The sequence below is a fragment of the Schistocerca americana genome, chromosome 8, assembly GCF_021461395.2.
Source record: "Schistocerca americana isolate TAMUIC-IGC-003095 chromosome 8, iqSchAmer2.1, whole genome shotgun sequence".
In the NCBI taxonomy this organism is placed as follows: Eukaryota; Metazoa; Arthropoda; class Insecta; order Orthoptera; family Acrididae; genus Schistocerca; species Schistocerca americana.
In genome coordinates this window covers 18,921,886-18,939,675 of record NC_060126.1, presented here as the reverse complement: position 1 = coordinate 18,939,675, position 17,790 = coordinate 18,921,886, and positions in this window count along the sequence as shown.

Below are 17,790 nucleotides of genomic sequence, written 5' to 3'. Positions count from 1 at the left end.
AAAGGCGCAATGCCGACTTGTGTACAAGAGGACTGACACTCTTACTTTCTCTTATTTGGACCTCTCCTGTGAGTCCAGTTTTAGATTCCCATGCTTCACTTCAGGTTTACTGTATACCTTACAACTTCCTGTTGACGATCAAACACAGAGTTTGCATCCGAATATAATACAAAAGGCACAGTGCCGACTTAAGTACAAGAGGACTGACTCTCTAACTTCCTATGATTTGAACCTCTCCTGTGAGTCCAGTTTTAGATTCCGATGCTTCACTTCAGGTATACTGTATCCCTTGGACCTTCTTATTCACGATGAAACACAGAAAGTGCATCCGAATTTAATGCAAAAGGCACAATGCCGACTTAAGTAAAAGAGGACTGACACTCTCACTTTCTATGATATGAACCTCTCCTGTGAGTCCAGATTTAGATTCCGATGCTTCACTTCAGGTTTACTGTATACCTTGCACCTTCTTATTAACGATGAAACACAGAAATTGTATCCGAATTTAATACAAAAGGCACAATGCCGGCTTAAGTACTAGAGGACTGACACTCTCACTCACTATGATTTCAACCTCGCCTGTGAGTCCAGTTTTAAATTCTGATGCTTCACTTCAGGTATACGTTACCCCTTATACCTTCTTATTGAAGATGAAACACAGAAATTGCATCCGAGTCTAATACAAAATGCACAATGACGACTTAAGTACAAGAGGACTGACACCCTAACTTTCTATGATTTGAACCTCTCCTGTGAGTCCAGTTATAGATTCCGATGCTTCACTTCAGGTTTACTGTATACCTTGCACCTTCTTATTGACGATGAAACGCAGAGTTTGCATCCGAATTTAATACAAAAGGCACAATGCCGACTTAAGTTCAAGAGGACTGACACTCTCACCTTCTATGATTTGAACCTCTCCTGTGAGTCCAGTTTTAGGTTCCGATGCTTCACTTCTGGTAAACTGTATACCTTGCACCTTCTTATTGACGATGAAAGACAGAAATTGCATCCGAAAGTAATACAGTAGGCACAATGCCAACTTAAGTACTAGAGGACTGACTTTCTCACTTTCTACGATTTGAACCTCTCCTGTGAGTCCAGTTTTAAATTCCGATGCTTCACTTCAAGTTTACTGTATACCTTGCACCATCTTATTGACGATCAAACAAAGAAATTGCATCCGAATTTAATACAAAAGGCACAATGCCGACTTAAGTACAAGAGGACTGACACTCTCACTTTCTACGATTTGAACCTCTCCTGTGAGTCCAGTTGTAGATTCCGATGCTTCACTTCAGCTTTACTGTATACCTTGCACCTTCTTCTTGACGATGAAACACAGAAATTGCATCCGAATTTAATACAAAAGGCACAATGCCGGCTTAAGTACTAGAGGATTGACACTCTCACTTTCTATGATTTTAACCTCGCCTGTGAGTCCAGTTTTAGATTCCAATGCCTCACTTCGGGTTTACTGTATGCCTTGCACCTACTTATTGACGATGTAACACAGAAATTGCATCCGAATTTTATACAAAAGGCACAATGCCGACTTAAGTACAAGAGGACTGACACTCTCACTTTCTACGTTTTGAACCTCTCCTGTGAGTCCAATTTTAGATTCCGATGCTTCACTTCAGGTTCACTGTATCCCTTGGACCTTCTTATTGATGATGAAATACAGAAATAGCATCCGATATTAATACAAAATGCACAATGCCGACTTAAGTGCAAGAGGACTGACACTCTCACTTTCTATGATTTCAACCTCTCCTGTGAGTCCAGTTTTAGATTCCGATGCTTCTCTTCAAGATTACTGTATACCTTGCACCTTCTTATCGACGATGAAACACAGAATTTGCATCCGAATTTAATACAAAGGGCACAATGCCGACTTAAGTACAAGAGTACTGACACTCTCACTTTCTACGATTTGATCCTCTCCTGTGAGTCCAGTCTTAGATTCCGATGCTTCACTTGAAGATTACCGTATACCTTGCACATTCTTGCTGACGATGAAACACAGTAATTGCATCCGAATTTAATACAAAAGGCACAATGCCGACTTAAGTACAAGAGGACTGACACTCTCACTTTCTACGATTTGAACCTCTCCTGTGAGTCCAGTTTTAGATTCCAATGCTTCAATTCAAGACTACTGTATACCTTGCACCTACTTATTGACGATGAAACACAGAAATTGCATCCGAATTTAATACAAAAGGCACAATGCCGTCTTAAGTACAAGTGGACTGACACTCTTACTTTCTATGATTTTAACATCTCCGGCGAGTCCAGTTTTAGATTCCGATGCTTCACTTCAGGTTTACTGTATCCCTTGGACCTTCTTATTGACGATGAAACACAGAGTTTGCATCCGAATTTAATACAAAAGGCACAATGCCGACATAAGTACATGAGGACTGACACTCAAACTTTCTATGATTTGAACCTCTCCTGTGAGTCTAGTTTTGGATTCCGATGCTTCACTTCAGGTTTACTGTATCCCTTGGACTTTCTTATTGACGATGAATCACAGAAAATGCATCCGAATTTAATACAAAAGGCACAACGCCGACTTAAATAAAAGAGGACTGACACTCTCACTTTATATGATTTGAAACTCTCCTGTGAGTCAAGTTTTAGATTCCGAAGCTTCACGTCAGGTTTACTGTATCCCTTGCACCTTCTTATTGACGATGAAACACAGAAATTGCATCCGAATTTAATATAAAAGGCACAATGCCGACTTAAGTACAACAGGACTGACACTCTCACTTTCTACGATTTGAACCTCTCCTGTGAGTCCAGTTATAGATTCCGATGCTTCACTTCAGGTTTACTGTATACCTTGCACCTTCTTATTGACGATGAAACACAGAGTTTGCATCCGAATTTAATACAAAAGGCACATGCCGACTTAAGTACAGGAGGACTGACACTCTCACTTTCTATGAATTGATCCTCTCCTGTGAGTCCAGTTTTAGATTCCGATGCTTCTCTTCAAAATTACTGTATACCTTGCACCTTCTTATTGAAGATGAAACATAGAGTTTGCATCCGAATTTAATACAAAAGGCACAATACCTACTTAAGTACAAGCGGACTGACACTCTCACTTTCTATGATTTGATCATCTCCTGTGAGTCCAGTTTTAGATTCCGATGCTTCACTTCAGGTTTACTGTATCCCTTGGAAGTTCTTATTGACGATGAAACACAGAGTTTGCATCCGAATTTAATACAAAAGGCACATTGTCGACTTAAGTACAAGAGGACTGACACTATAACTTTCTATGATTTAAACCTCTCCTGTGAGTCCAGTTTTAAATTCCGATGCTTCACTTCAGGTATACTTTATCCCTTGGAACTTCTTATTGACGATGAAACACAGAAATTGCATCCGAATTTAATACAAAAGGCACAATGCCGACTTAAGTAAAAGTGACCTGACACTCTCACTTTCAATGATTTGAACCTCTCCTGTGAGTCCAGTTTTAGATTCCGATGCTTCACTTCAGGTTTACTGTATCCCTTGGAAGTTCTTATTGACGATGAAACACAGAGTTTGCATCCGAATTTAATACAAAAGGCACATTGTCGACTTAAGTACAAGAGGACTGACACTATAACTTTCTATGATTTAAACCTCTCCTGTGAGTCCAGTTTTAAATTCTGATGCTTCACTTCAGGTATACTTTATCCCTTGGACCTTCTTATTGATGATGAAACACAGAAATTGCATCCGAATTTAATACAAAAGGCACAATGCCGACTTAAGTACAGGAGGACTGACACTCTCACTTTCTATGATTTGAACCTCTCCTGTGAGTCCAGTTTTTAATTCCTTTACCACACTTCAGGTTTACTGTAGACCTTGCACCTTCTTATTGACGATGAAACACAGAAATTGCATCCGAATTTAATACAAAAGGTAAAATGCCGACTTAAGTACAAGTGGACTGACACTCTCACTTTCTATGATTTGAACCTCTCCTGTGAGTCCAGTTTTAGATTCCGATGCTTCACTTCAGGCTTAATCTACACCTTGCACCTCCTTATTGACGATGAAAGACAGAAATTGCATCCGAATTTAATACAAAGGCACAATGCCGACTTAAGTACAAGAGGACTGACACTCTCACTTTATACGATTTGAACCTCTAATGTGAGTCCAGTATTGGATTACGATGCTTCACTTCAGGTTTACTGTATCCCTTGGACCTTCTTATTGACGATGAAACACAGAGTTTGCGTCCGAATTTAATACAAATGGCACAATGCCGACTTAAGTACAAGAGCACTGACACTCTCACTTTCTACGATTTGAACCCCCCCTGTGAGTCCAGTTTTAGATTCCGATGCTTTACTTCAGGTTTACTGTATGCTTTGCACCTTCTTATTGACGATGAAACACAGAAATTGCATCCGAATTAATTACAAAAGGCACGATGCCGGCTTAAGTACTAGAGGACTGACACTCTCACTTTATATGATTTGAACCTCTACTGTGAGTCCAGTTTTAGATTCAGATGCTTACTTCAGGTTTACTGTATACCTTGCACCTTCTTATCGACGATGAAACACAGAAATTGCATCCGAATTTAATACAAAATGCACGATGCCGACTTAAGTACAAGAGGATTGACACTCTCACTTTCTACGATTTTAACCTCTCCTGTGAGTCCAGTTTTAGATTCCGATGCTTCACGTCAGGTTTACTGTATCCTGCGAACCATCTTATTGACGATGAAACACAGAGTTTGCATCCAAATTTAATACAAAAGGCTCAATACCGACTTAAGTACAAGCGGACTGACACTCTCACTTTCTATGATTTGAACATCTCCTGTGAGTCCAGTTTTAGATTCCGATGCTTCACTTCAGGTTTACTGTATCCCTTGGACCTTCTTATTGACGATGAAACACAGAGTTTGCATCCGAATTTAACACAAAAGGCACAATGCCGACTTAAGTACAAGAGGACTGACTCTATAACATTCTATGATTTGAATCTCTCCTGTGATCCAGTTTCAAATTCCGATGCCTAACTTGAGGTATACTTTACCCCTTGGACCTTCTTATTGACGATGAAACACAGAAATTGCATCCGAGTTTAATACAAAAGGCACAATGACGACTTAAGTACAAGACGACTGACACTCTAACTTTCTATGATTTGAACCTCTCCTGTGAGTCCAGTTATAGATTCCGATGCTTCACTTCACGTTTACTGTATACCTTGCACCTTCTTATTGACGATGAAACACAGAGTTTGCATCCGAATTTAATACAAAAGGCACAATGCCGACTTAAGTACAAGAGGACTGACACTCCCACTTTCTATGATTTGAACCTCTCCTGTGAGTCCAGTTTTAGGTTCCGATGCTTCACTTCTGGTAAACTGTATACCTTGCACCTTCTTGTTGACGATGAAAGACAGAAATTGCATCCGAAAGTAATACAAAAGGCACAATGCCGACTTAAGTACAAGAGGACTGACACTCTCACTTTCTACGATTTTAACCTCTCCTGTGAGTCCAGTTTTAGATTCTGATGGTTCAATTCAGGTTTACTGTATACCTTGCACCTTCTTATTGACGATGAAACAAAGAAATTGCTTGCGAATTTGATACAAAAGGCACAATGCTGACATAAGTAAAAGAGGACTGACACTCTCACTTTCTATGATTCGAACCTCTCCTGTGAGATGCTTCACTTCAGGTTTACTGTATACCTTGCACCTTCTTATTGACGATGAATCACAGAAATTGCATCCGAATTCAATACAAATGGCACAATGCCGACTTAAGTACAAGAGGACTGACACTCTCACTTTCTATGATTTGAACGTCTCCTGTGAGTCCAGTTTTAGATTCCGATGCTTCATTTTCAAGATTACTTTATACCTTGCACCTTCTTATTGACGATGAAACACAGAAATTGCAGCCGAACTTTATACAAAAGGCACAATGCCAACTTAAGTACAAGAGTACTGACTTTCTCACTTTCTACGATTTGAACCTCTCCTGTGAGTCCAGTTTTAGATTCTGATGCTTCACTTCAAGATTACTGTATACCTTGCTCCATCTTATTGACGATGAAACACAGAAATTGCATCCGAAATTAATACAAAATGCACAATGCCGACTTAAGTACAACAGGACTGACACTCTCACTTTCTATGATTTGATCCTCTCCTGTGAGTCCAGTTTTAGATTCCTACGCTTCACTTCAAGATTACTGTATACCTTGCACCTACTTATTGACGATGAAACGCAGAATTTGCATCCGAATTTAATACAAAAGGCACAATGCCGACCTAAGTACAACAGGACTAACACTCTCACTTTCCATGATTTGAACCTCTCCTGTGAGTCCAGTTTTAGATTCCGATTCTTCACTTCATGTTTACTGTATCCCTTGGCCCATCTTATTGATGATGAAACACAGAGTTTGCATCCGAATTTAATACAAAAGGCACAATGCCGATTTAAGTACAAGCGGACTGACACTCTCACTTTCTATGATTTGAACATCTCCTGTGAGTCCAGTTTTAGATACCGATGCTTCACTTCAGGTATACTGTATCCCTTGGACCTACTTATTGACGATGAAACACAGAAATTGCGTCCGAATTTAATACGAAAGTCACAATACCGACTTAAGTAAAAGAGGACTGACACTCGCACTTTCTATGATTTGAACCTCTTCTGTGAGTCCAGTTTTAGATTCCGATGCTTCGTTTTCGAGATTACTTTATACCTTGCACTTTCTTATTGACGATGAAACACAGAAGTTGCATCCGAATTTAATACAAAAGGCACAATGCCGACTTACGTACAAGAGGACTGACTTTCTCACTTTCTTCAGTTTGAACCTCTACTGTGAGTCCAGATTTAGATTCCAATGCTTCACTTCAAGATTACTGCAAACCTTGCACCATCTTGTTGCCGATGAAACACAGGAATTGCATCCGAATTTAATACAAAAGTCACAATGCCGACTTAAGTACAAGATGACTGACACTCTCATTTTATATGATTTGAACCTCTCCTATGAGTACAGTTTTAGATTCCGATGCTTCACTTCAAGATTACTGTATACCTTGCACCTACTTTTTGACGATGAAACGCAGAAATTGCATCCGAATTTAATACAAAAGGCACAATGCTGACCTAAGTACAAAAGGACTGACACTCTCACTTTCTATGATTTGAACCTCTCCTGTGAGTCCAGTTTTAGATTCCGATGCTTCACTTCAGGTTTACTGTATCCCTTGGACCTTCTTATTGACGATGAGACACAAAGTTTGCATCCGAATTTAATACAAAAGGCACAATGCCGACTTAAGTACGAGCGGACTGACATTCTCACTTTCTATGATTTGAACATCTCCTGTGAGTCCAATTTTAGATTCCGTTGCTTCACTCCAGGTTCACTGTTTCCCTTGGGCGTTCTTATTGACGACGAAACACAGAGTTTGCATCCGAATTTAATACAAAAGGCACTATGCCGACTTAAGTACAAGAGGACTGACACTCTCACTTTCTACGATTTGAACTTCACCTGTGAGTCCAGTTTTAGATACCGATGCTCTACTTCAGGTATTCTGTATCCCTTGGACCTTCTTAATGACGATGAAACACAGAAATTGCATCCCAATTTAATACAAAAGGCACAATGCCGACTTATGTACAAGAGGACTGACACTCTCAATTTATATGATTTGAACCTCTCCTGTGAGTCCAGTTTTAGATTCCGATGCTTCACTTCACGTTTACTGTATACCTTGCGCCTTCTTATTGACGATGAAACACAGAGTTTGCATCCGTATTTAATACAAAAGGCACAATGCCGACTTAAGTACAAGAGGACTGACACTCTCACTTTCTACAATTTGAACCTCTCCTGTGAGTCCAGTTTTAGATTCCGATGCTTCACTTCAGGTTTACTGTATACCTCGCACCATCTTAGTGACGATGAAACTCAGAAATTGCATCCGAATTTAATACAAAAGGCACAATGCCGACTTAACAACAAGAGGACTGATACACTCACTTTCTATGACTTGAACCTCTCCTGTGAGTCCAGTTTTGGATTCCGATGCTTCATTTTCAAGATTACTTTATACCTTGCACCTTCTTATTGACGATGAATCACAGAAATTGCAACCGAATTTAATACAAAAGACACAATGCCGACTTAAGTACAAGAGGACTGACACTCTCACTTTCTTTGATTTGAACCTCTCCTGTGAGTCCAGTTTTATATTCCGATGCTTCACTTCCAGATTACTGTATACCTTGCACCTTCTTATTGACGATGAAACACAGAAATTGCATCCGAAATTAATACAAAATGCACAATGCCGACTTTAGTACAAGAGGACTTACACTCTCACTTTCTATGATTTGAACCTCTCCTGTGAGTCCAGTTTTAGATTCCGATGCTTCTCTTCAAGATTTCTGTATACCTTGCACCTTCTTATTACCGATGAAGCACAGAAATTGCATCCGAATTTAATACAAAAGGCACAATGCTGACCTAAGTACAAAAGGACTGACACTCTCACTTTCTATGATTTGAACCTCTCCTGTGAGTCCAGTTTTAGATTCCGATGCTTCACTTCTGGTTTACTGTATCCCTTGGACCTTCTTATTGACGATGAGACACAAAGTTTGCATCCGAATTTAATACAAAAGGCACAATGCCGACTTAAATACGAGCGGACTGACATTCTCACTTTCTATGATTTGAACATCTCCTGTGAGTCCAATTTTAGATTCCGTTGCTTCACTCCAGGTTCACTGTTTCCCTTGGGCGTTCTTATTGACGACGAAACACAGAGTTTGCATCCGAATTTAATACAAAAGGCACTATGCCGACTTAAGTAAAAGAGGACTGAAACTCTCACTTTCTACGATTTGAACTTCACCTGTGAGTCCAGTTTTAGATACCGATGCTCTACTTCAGGTATTCTGTATTCCTTGGACCTTCTTAATGACGATGAAACACAGAAATTGCATCCCAATTTAATACAAAAGGCACAATGCCGACTTATGTACAAGAGTACTGACACTCTCAATTTATATGATTTGAACCTCTCCTGTGAGTCCAGTTTTAGATTCCGATGCTTCACTTCACGTTTACTGTATACCTTGCGCCTTCTTATTGACGATGAAACACAGAGTTTGCATCCGTATTTAATACAAAAGGCACAATGCCGACTTAAGTACAAGAGGACTGACACTCTCACTTTCTACAATTTGAACCTCTCCTGTGAGTCCAGTTTTAGATTCCGATGCTTCACTTCAGGTTTACTGTATACCTCGCACCATCTTATTGACGATGAAACTCAGAAATTGCATCCGAATTTAATACAAAAGGCACAATGCCGACTTAAGAACAAGAGGACTGATACACTCACTTTCTATGACTTGAACCTCTCCTGTGAGTCCAGTTTTAGATTCCGATGCTTCATTTTCAAGATTACTTTATACCTTGCACCTTCTTATTGACGATGAATCACAGAAATTGCAACCGAATTTAATACAAAAGACACAATGCCGACTTAAGTACAAGAGGACTGACACTCTCACTTTCTTTGATTTGAACCTCTCCTGTGAGTCCAGTTTTATATTCCGATGCTTCACTTCCAGATTACTGTATACCTTGCACCTTCTTATTGACGATGAAACACAGAAATTGCATCCGAAATTAATACAAAATGCACAATGCCGACTTTAGTACAAGAGGACTTACACTCTCACTTTCTATGATTTGAACCTCTCCTGTGAGTCCAGTTTTAGATTCCGAAGCTTCTCTTCAAGATTTCTGTATACCTTGCACCTTCTTATTACCGATGAAACACAGAAATTGCATCCGAATTTAATACAAAAGTCACAATGCCGACATAAGAACAAGAGGACTGACACTCTGATTTTCTATGATTTGAACCTCTCCTGTGAGTCCAGTTTTAGATCCCGATACTTCACTTCAGGTTTACTGTATACCTTGCACCTTCTTATTGACGATGAAACACAGAAATTGCATCCGAATTTAATACAAAAGGCACAATGCCGACATAAGTACAAGAGTACTAACACTCTCACTTTCTACGATTTGAACCTCTCCTGTGAGTCCAGTTTTAGATTCCGATGCTTCACTTCAAGATTACAGTATACCTTGCACCTTCTTGTTGACGATGAAACACAGAAATTGCAACCGAATGTAATACAAAAGGCACAATGCCGATTTAAGTACAAGTGGACTGACACTGTCACTATCTACGATTTGAACTTCTCCTATGAGTCCAGTTTTAGATTCCGATGCTTCATTTCAAGATTAGTGTATACCTTGCACCTACTTATTGACGATGAAACACAGAAATTGATTCCGAATTTAATACAATAGGCACAAATCCGACCTCAGTACAAGAGGACTGGCACTTTCACTTTCTATGTTTTGAACCTCTCCTATGAGTCCAGTTTTAGATTCAGATTCTTCACTTCAGTTTTACTGTATCCCTTGGAACTTCTTATTGACGATGAAACACAGAGTTTGCATCCGAATTTAATAGAAAGGCACAATGCCGACTTAAGTACAAGCGGACTGACACTCTCACTTTCTATGATTTGAACATCTCTTGTGAGTCCAGTTTTAGATTCCGATGCTTCACTTCAGGTATACTGTAACCCTTGGACCTTCGTATTGACGATGAAACACAGAAATTGCATCCGAATTTAATACAAAAGTCACAATACCGACTTAAGTAAAAGAGGACTGACACTCTCAATTTATATGATTTGAACCTCTCCTGTGAGTCCAGTTTTAGATTCCGATGCTTCACTTCAGGTTTCCTGTATACCTTGCACCTTCTTATTGACGATGACACACAGAAACTGCATCCGAATTTAATACAAAAGGCACAACGCCGACTTAAATAAAAGAGGACTGACACTCTCACTTTATATGATTTGAACCTCTCCTGTGAGTCAAGTTTTAGATTCCGATGCTTCACTTCAGGTTTACTGTATCCCTTGCACCTTCTTATTGACGATGAAACACAGAAATTGCATCCGAATTTAATACAAAAGGCACAATGCCGACTTAAGTACAACAGGACTGACACTCTCACTTTCTACGATTTGAACCTCTCCTGTGAGTCCAGTTATAGATTCCGATGCTTTACTTCAGGTTTACTGTATACCTTGCACCTTCTTATTGACGATGAAACACAGAGTTTGTATCTGAATTTAATACAAAAGGCACATGCCGACTTAAGTACAAGAGGACTGACACTCTCACTTTCTATGAATTGATCCTCTCCTGTGAGTCCAGTTTTAGATTCCGATGCTTCTCTTCAAAATTACTGTATACCTTGCACCTTCTTATTGACGATGAAACATAGAGTTTGCATCCTAATTTAATACAAAAGGCACAATACCTACTTAAGTACAAGCGGACTGACACTCTCACTTTCTATGATTTGATCATCTCCTGTGAGTCCAGTTTTAGATTCCGATGCTTCACTTCAGGTTTACTGTATCCCTTGGAAGTTCTTATTGACGATGAAACACAGAGTTTGCATCCGAATTTAATACAAAAGGCACATTGTCGACTTAAGTACAAGAGGACTGACACTATAACTTTCTATGATTTAAACCTCTCCTGTGAGTCCAGTATTAAATTCCGATGCTTCACTTCAGGTATACTTTATCCCTTGGACCTTCTTATTGACGATGAAACACAGAAATTGCATCCGAATTTAATACAAAAGGCACAATGCCGGCTTAAGTAAAAGTGACCTGACACTCTCACTTTCAATGATTTGAACCTCTCCTGTGAGTCCAGTTTTAGATTCCGATGCTTCACTTCAGGTTTACTGTATACCTTGCACCTTCTTATTGATGATGACACACAGAAATTGCATCCGAATTTAATACAAAAGGCACAATGCCGACTTAAGTACAGGAGGACTGACACTCCCACTTTCTATGATTTGAACCTCTCCTGTGAGTCCAGTTTTTGATTCCTTTACTACACTTCAGGTTTACTGTAGACCTTGCACCTTCTTATTGACGATGAAACACAGAAATTGCATCCGAATTTAATACAAAAGGTAAAATGCCGACTTAAGTACAAGTGGACTGACACTCTCACTTTCTATGATTTGAACCTCTCCTGTGAGTCCAGTTTTAGATTCCGATGCTTCACTTCAGGCTTAATCTACACCTTGCACCTCCTTATTGACGATGAAAGACAGAAATTGCATTTGAATTTAATACAAAGGCACAATGCCGACTTAAGTACAAGAGGACTGACACTCTCACTTTATACGATTTGAACCTCTCCTGTGAGTCCAGTTTTAGATTCTGATGCTTCACTTCAGATTTATTGTATACCTTGCACCTTCTTATTGACGATGAAAGACAGAAATTGCATCCGAATTTAATACAAAAGGCACAATGCCGACTTAAGTACAAGAGGATTGACACTCTCACTTTCTACGATTTGAACCTCTCCTGTGAGTAGAGTTTTAGATTCTGATGCTTCACTTCTGGTTTACTGTATACTTTGCACATTCTTATTGACGATGAAACACAGGAATTGAATGCGAATTTAATACAAAGGGCACAATTCCGACTTAAGTAAAAGAGGACTGACAATCTCTCGTTCTATGATTCGAACCACTCCTGTGAGTCCAGTTTTTGTTTCCGATGCTTCCCTTCAGGTTTACTGTATACCTTACACCTTCTTATTGACGATGAATCACAGAAATTGCATCCGAAATTAATACAAAAGGCACAATGCCGACTTAAGTACAAGAGGACTGACAATCTCGCTTTCTACGATTTGAACCCTTCCTGTGAGTCTAGCATTAGATTCCGATGCTTCACTTCAGGTTTACTGTATCGCTTGGACCTTCTTATTGACGCTGAAACACAGAAATTGTATCCGAATTTAATGCAAAAGGCACAATGCCGACTTAAGTAAATGAGGACTGACACTCTCACTTTCTATGATTTGAACCTCTCCTGTGAGTCCAGTTTTAGATTCCGATGCTTCACTTCAGGTTTACTGTATACCTTGCACCTTTTTATCGACGATGAAACACAGAAGTTGCATCCGAATTTATTACAAAAGGCACAATGCCGACTTAAGTACAAGAGGACTGACATTCTCACTTTCTACGATTTGAACCTCTCCTGTGAGTCCAGTTTTAGATTACGATGCTTCACTTCAGGTTTACTGTATCCCTTGGACCTTCTTATTGACGATGAAACACAGAGTTTGCGTCCGAATTTAATACAAATTGCACAATGCCGACTTAAGTACAAGAGCACTGACACTCTCACTTTCTACGATTTGAACCTCCCCTGTGAGTCCAGTTTTAGATTCCGATGCTTCACTTCAGGTTTACTGTATGCCTTGCACCTTCTTATTGACGATGAAACACAGAAATTGCATCCGAATTAATTACAAAAGGCACGATGCCGGCTTAAGTACTAGAGGACTGACACTCTCACTTTATATGATTTGAACCTCTACTGTGAGTCCAGTTTTAGGTTCAAATGCTTCACATCAGGTTTACTGTATACCTTGCACCTTCTTATCGACGATGAAACACAGAAATTGCATCCGAATTTAATACGAAATGCACGTTGCCGACTTAAGTACAAGAGGATTGACACTCTCACTTTCTACGATTTTAACCTCTCCTGTGAGTCCAGTTTTAGATTCCGATGCTTCACGTCAGGTTTACTGTATCCTCCGAACCATCTTATTGACGATGAAACACAGAGTTTGCATCCAAATTTAATACAAAAGGCACAATACCGACTTAAGTACAAGCGGACTGACACTCTCACTTTCTATGATTTGAACATCTCTCGTGAGTCCAGTTTTAGATTCCGATGCTTCACTTCAGGTTTACTGTATCCCTTGGACCTTCTTATTGACGATGAAACACAGAGTTTGCATCCGAATTTAACACAAAAGGCACAATGCCGACTTAAGTACAAGAGGACTGACTCTATAACATTCTATGATTTGAATCTCTCCTGTGAGTCCAGTTTTAAATTCCGATGCCTAACTTGAGGTATACTTTACCCCTTGCACCTTCTTATTGACGATGAAACAGAGAAATTGCATCCGAGTTTAATACAAAAGGCACAATGACGACTTAAGTACAACACGACTGACACTCTCACTTTCTACGATTTTAACCTCTCCTGTGAGTCCAGTTTTAGATTCTGATGCTTCACTTCAGGTTTACTGTATACCTTGCACCTTCTTATTCACGATGACAACAGAAATTGCATGCGAATTTAATACAAAAGTCACAATGCCGACTTACGTAAAAGAGGAGTGACACTCTAACTTTCTATGATTTGAACCTCTCCTGTGAGTCCCGTTATAGATTCCGATGCTTCACTTCAGGTTTACTGTATACCTTGCACCTTCTTATTGACGATGAAACACAGAGTTTGCATCCGAATTTAATACAAAAGGCACAATGCCGACTTAAGTACAAAAGGACTGACACTCCCACTTTCTATGATTTGAACCTCTCCTGTGAGTCCAGTTTTAGGTTCCGATGCTTCACTTCTGGTAAACTGTATACCTTGCACCTTCTTATTGACGATGAAAGACAGAAATTGCATCCGAAAGTAATACAAAAGGCACAATGCCCACTTAAGTACAAGAGGACTGACACTCTCACTTTCTACGATTTGAACCTCTCCTGTGAGTCCAGTTTTAGATTCTGATGCTTCAATTCAGGTTTACTGTATACCTTGCACCTTCTTATTGACGATGAAACAAAGAAATTGCATGCGAATTTGATACAAAAGGCACAATGCTGACATAAGTAAAAGAGGACTGACACTCTCACTTTCTATGATTCGTACCTCTCCTGTGAGATGCTTCACTTCAGTTTTACTGTATACCTTGCACCTTCTTATTGACGATGAAACACAGAAATTGCATCCGAATTCAATACAAATGGCACAATGCCGACTTAAATACAAGAGGACTGACACTCTCACTTTCTATGATTTGAACGTCTCCTGTGAGTCCAGTTTTAGATTCCGATGCTTCATTTTGAAGATTACTTTATACCTTGCACCTTCTTATTGACGATGAAACACAGAAATTGCAGCCGAACTTTATACAAAAGGCACAATGCCAACTTAAGTACAAGAGTACTGACTTTCTCACTTTCTACGATTTGAACCTCTCCTGTGAGTCCAGTTTTAGATTCTGATGCTTCACTTCAAGATTACTGTATACCTTGCTCCATCTTATTGACGATGAAACACAGAAATTGCATCCGAAATTAATACAAAATGCACAATGCCGACTTAAGTACAACAGGACTGACACTCTCACTTTCTATGATTTGAACCTCTCCTGTGAGTCCAGTTTTAGATTCCTACGCTTCACTTCAAGATTACTGTATACCTTGCACCTACTTATTGACGATGAAATGCAGAATTTGCATCCGAATTTAATACAAAAGGCACAATGCCGACCTAAGTACAAGAGGACTAACACTCTCACTTTCTATGATTTGAACCTCTCCTGTGAGTCCAGTTTTAGATTCCGATTCTTCACTTCATGTTTACTGTATCCCTTGGCCCATCTTATTGACGATGAAACACAGAGTTTGCATCCGAATTTAATGCAAAAGGCACAATGCCGATTTAAGTACAAGCGGACTGACACTCTCACTTTCTATGATTTGAACATCTCCTGTGAGTCCAGTTTTAGATACCGATGCTTCACTTCAGGTATACTGTATCCCTTGGACCTACTTATTGACGATGAAACACAGAAATTGCGTCCGAATTTAATACGAAAGTCACAATACCGACTTAAGTAAAAGAGGACTGACACTCGCACTTTCTATGATTTGAACCTCTCCTGTGAGTCCAGTTTTAGATTCCGATGCTTCGTTTTCGAGATTACTTTATACCTTGCACTTTCTTATTGACGATGAAACACAGAAGTTGCATCCGAATTTAATACAAAAGGCACAATGCCGACTTAAGTACAAGAGGACTGACTTTCTCACTTTCTACAGTTTGAACCTCTACTGTGAGTCCAGTTTTAGATTCCCATGATTCACTTCAGGTATTCTGTATCCCTTGGACCTTCTTAATGACGATGAAACACAGAAATTGCATCCCAATTTAATACAAAAGGCACAATGCCGACTTAAGTACAAGAGGACTGACTCTCAATTTATATGATTTGAACCTCTCCTGTGAGTCCAATTTTAGATTCCGATGCTTCACTTCACGTTTACTGTATACCTTGCGCCTTGTTATTGACGATGAAACACAGAGTTTGCATCCGTATTTAATACAAAAGGCACAATGCCGACTTAAGTACATGAGGACAGACACTCTCACTTTCTACAATTTGAACCTCTCCTGTGAGTCCAGTTTTAGATTCCGATGATTCACTTCAGGTTTACTGTATACCTCGCACCATCTTATTGACGATGAAACTCAGAAATTGCATCCGAATTTAATACAAGAGGCACAATGCCGACTTAAGTACAAGAGGACTGATACACTCACTTTCTATGACTTGAACCTCTCCTGTGAGTCCAGTTTTATATTCCGATGCTTCATTTTCAAGATTACCTTATACCTTGCACCTTCTTATTGACGATGAAACACAGAAATTGCATCCGAATTTAATACAATAGGCACAATGCCGACCTCAGTACAAGAGGACTGGCACTTTCACTTTCTATGTTTTGAACCTCTCCTATGAGTCCAGTTTTAGATTCAGATGCTTCACTTCAGTTTTACTGTATCCCTTGGAACTTCTTATTGACGATGAAACACAGAGTTTGCATCCGAATTTAATAGAAAAGGCACAATGCCGACTTAAGTACAAGCGGACTGACACTCTCACTTTCTATGATTTGAACATCTCTTGTGAGTCCAGTTTTAGATTCCGATGCTTCACTTCAGGTATACTGTAACCCTTGGACCTTCTTATTGACGATGAAACACAGAAATTGCATCCGAATTTAATACAAAAGTCACAATACCGACTTAAGTAAAAGAGGACTGACACTCTTAATTTACATGATTTGAAGCTCTCCTGTGAGTCCAGTTTTAGATTCCGATGCTTCACTTCAGGTTTCCTGTATACCTTGCACCTTCTTATTGACGATGAAACACAGAAACTGCATCCGAACTTAATACAAAAGGCACAATGCCGACTTAAGTACAAGAGGACTGACACTCTCACTTTCTATGATTTGAACCTCTCCTGTGAGTCCAGTTTTAGATTCTGATGCTTCACTTCAGGTTTACTGTATACCTTGCACCTTCTTATTGACGATGAAACTCAGAAATTGCATCCGAATTTAATACAAAAGGCACAATGCCGACTTAAGTACAAGAAGACTGACACACTCACTTTCTATGACTTGAACCTCTCCTGTGAGTCCAGTTTTAGATTCCGATGCTTCATTTTCAACATTACTTTATACCTTGCACCTTCTTATTGACGATGAAACACAGAAGTTGGATCCGAATTTAATACAAAAGACACAATGCCGACTGAAGCACAAGAGGACTGACACTCTCACTTTCTATGATTTGAACCTCTCCTGTGAGTCCAGTTTTACATTCCGATGCTTCACTTCAGGTTTACTGTATACCTTGCACCTTCTTATTGACTATGAAACACAGAAATTGCATCCGAATTTAATACAAAAGGCACAATGCCGACTTAAGTAGAAGAGTACTAACACTCT